The following is a 3,399-nucleotide window of genomic DNA, read 5'->3' on the forward strand; positions in this document are numbered from 1 at the left end:
AGAGGCCAGCGCTACCTAAGGTGAGAAAATAAAAAAAAACCCTTCTTTCCTGGCACCAGTACAATCCTGGGAATCGTGTTGCTGCTGTACTCCTGCCAAGATTTAATATGGTTCTATCCTCCAAATATGGACTTTGGGAACCACTGGACTGGAGTGTCCACCTATAATACAGGTTGCCCAGTTCTGCTTGTCAGAACTGCATCCTGTTTGGTTTCTTTCATCAAAAGAAGGGCCCATTCCATTTCTGAAAATAAATATTTTTAAATAAGCATCATCACTAGCAAATGGTATATTTCAGTGATCAGCTAGAACAACTATGCCTCATTATTTCTGGAAGCACAAGAGGAAGGAGTTCGATTTAATCCCAATTGTGTTATTGACCAGGTAGAGTCTGGCTATTAGTGACAGCTTTAGATTGTCAGAAAAGAGTTTGGATTTGAACATGTGGTCTAAATTAAGTCTCCATGCCCTATAGCATTCCTTAGGTCAGGAATTTCCTGCTTTATGAAATAGTCTGCCATTCATACACAGACAAAAGTTTAGTAAAGAGAAATAAAACAATCAACCAATGAAAACAGCATCTTGTTTTCCATCTGAAACACTAAACACAAACATCAAATATTTCCTCACAGCTTCCCCAGTATTTAAAGAAGGAAACAGTGGCACAACATATCACAAAGCTTATTCTGCAGTAAAGGTGAAATTTCCCAAGGTTTAATTTGGAGTGAGTCCAATTAATATGAGTCATTTAAATTTATGGCTGGTTCAAATTGGGTTCTGCTGCCACCTTTCTGGTACCAGTCCCCACTACCAGCCTCTCCTTGACTGTCAAGTCTTTCCTATACTTACCTTAAAGAAAAGGAAAATACTGGTACGCAAATCCTCATGGTAATGTAGGTCTCAAGTCAAGTCTTGATTGTGCCACCAGTATACTCACAGCATCATCCGCTAGTGAAGAGATGTATGGGAAATGTAGTTCCGTATGCTTCCCAGTTTCCATGGATGCTGCTGCACATGTTTGCAGCAATGCACGGAGTTAAGGACATAAGAAGAGCCCTGCTGGATCAGGCTAAAGGCCCGTCTAGTCCAGCTTCCTGTATCCCACAGTGGCCCACCAGATTCCTCTGTGTACGCACAAGACAACAAGATACCTGCAACCTGTTGCCACTCCCTAAAGCCTGCAAGCCCCCCTCTTATCTGCGTAGCTTTAGGATAAGGAAGGCTAGTAGCAGAGGTTAGTAGTGTAGCATTTGGCCTGTAGGTAAGTACTAATACATGATAGTTCATTACATATGAATTGTAAAGTATATGAAATGTTCCATATTAATATCTCTATGAGGCATTTTGCCTTTCCCACAAAGGAGACATTCAGCTGCATTCATTTTTGGTCATCTTTTCATTAAAAAAGAAAAACTATTTAGATTTGATTGAGTTTTTCAGTGGAGACAACAATGAATTGAAGAAGCTGCAACTTCCCACCTCTAACTGATTTGCCCCTATACTGTATGAAAGATGCAGTACCACCGTATAAATATACACCAATACACACATATATGCATTGCACATACACACGAAGGAGGACTAAAATTACCTCAACTGGAAACTCAAGGGTTCTCAAAATTACATTTCAGATACATGCAATATTGACCATAAATATTCCTCCTTTTTTCTAGATGAACATCAGCTATGCTAAAGTCAGTTTCTAGTGAGGAATTTCATCATCCAGCACTGGCTAAGGGCTTGTAATCACCAGAAAACCCACCCACTTGAGCCAGTCCCTAAACTGGGTTTTCCAACCCTCCAGGATTGGCGCAGTCTTCAGGAATTAGCATCAATCTCCAGGAGAGCAAGCACTGGGAGAGCATCCAGCACATGTGCAAGCCTGATCAAAGTAAACAGATTTCAAGTATCTAACATTGATTAGACAGTTCCATTTCTATTGCTACTTGCAAATTTCAGTCAATATTTTAAACTGCAGTGTAGTCAGAAAATATCTCCTGCATCTTCTTTCAAGCAACAGAACTGGAAAGCCAATTTTGTCCCAGTAATTAATAGCCACTCCTATCCTTTCCCCGTCTCCAATGATGCAGGGGTGTAAAAAGGCTTCTTCTAGAGGAACATCAGCTATGCTAAGCAACTTAAAGACAGATTCAAATGAGGGATTTCATCATCCAGCACTGGCTCAGGGCTCGTAATCACCAGAAGACCCACCCAGCTGGGTCTGGAGGGGGAGGCAGTTTACATCCAGGACATCCTGCAGGGGGGGGGGGAGAGGCAGTTTAGAGATAATCTGTTCCACAAATGTTCCATTAACTTGGGTAAGCCTCTGCAGCATAGAAAGTCCACTCAGACCTGCATGGGCAATTTTGCTGGCACACATCCATGTGGATCTATGCCACACGATCAAGTCTGGAAAGGGGACTAGGATTTGGAGGCCACCAAACCCTTCTCGGACTCGATCCGTCCCCCCCATCGTTGCCTTCCCAATCTGCCACCCCTGTCCCCATTCCACCCATCCTTTGCCCTCCTCTCACCCCATTCCCCCCTCCCCTGCCAGCCTACCTCAACTATTACCCTGCACATGCCCAATCTCGTTTGATCTTGGAAGCTAAGCAGGGTCAGGCCTGGTTAGTACTTGGATGGGAGACCGCCTGGGAATACCGGGTGCTGTAGGCTTATACCATAGTCTTTCGAGACTGAAGGTTGCCAACCAGGCCCATGATGATCTGCCAGCACATGAGAAGCCACTCTGGCCTCTCTACTGGTGCTCCTGCAGCGCACAAGTTCGCACACTGCTGTAGTGTTCTTTACAACTGCCGCAAGGCGGTTGCCACTAGAAGAATGTATGTTCTGCTGGTGTCTGTGTTGGATAGAATTGGGCCATAGGGGGAACAAGCAGGTGACACTCGTAGATAATACACTATCAGCAAAACAACACAGGTTCCAATATACAACTCAATCAAAACAAATGAGAAAATGAGGATACAGTATATTCTCTTAATGCCAGTTAGGATGATTCTGTAGGGGATGAACCTGGGCACATAAATCTAATATCCCCCATCCCCTGCCAGAGGGGATTAACCGTCTAGATAAGAAAGCCAACAATATTGACACAATATACAACATTTTATGATGCATTATGTCTTGATTAAATCTCAGCACTTTGCAATCAGAAGAAATGCCCAGTGCCAACACCAGTGGTTCCTCCTGTTCTTAAATGGGAACATAAGCTGTCCTACTAATGCAAAAGCTCCTTTTGGAAGATTGCCCTATTCAATACCTGCACTCCGCAAGATAAATATCTTTGGAGCAAGTGGGAAGCCAATGACAACCTAGAAGAAGCAGGAGGAATACCAAGTACCCTGTGCGCATGCTGTGCTTTGAAAGACAAAGACAGGG

At 43.5% G+C, this 3,399-nt stretch overlaps 1 pseudogene; it reads left to right on the forward strand.

Moving 5' to 3' along the window:
- Window positions 1–2,556: 2,556 nt before the first annotated feature.
- LOC136658152 (5S ribosomal RNA) lies at window positions 2,557–2,676 on the forward strand (annotated as a pseudogene).
- The last annotated feature ends 723 nt before the right edge of the window (window positions 2,677–3,399 follow it).

Source organism: Tiliqua scincoides, chromosome 7, assembly GCF_035046505.1.
Source record: "Tiliqua scincoides isolate rTilSci1 chromosome 7, rTilSci1.hap2, whole genome shotgun sequence".
NCBI classification, from domain to species: Eukaryota; Metazoa; Chordata; class Lepidosauria; order Squamata; family Scincidae; genus Tiliqua; species Tiliqua scincoides.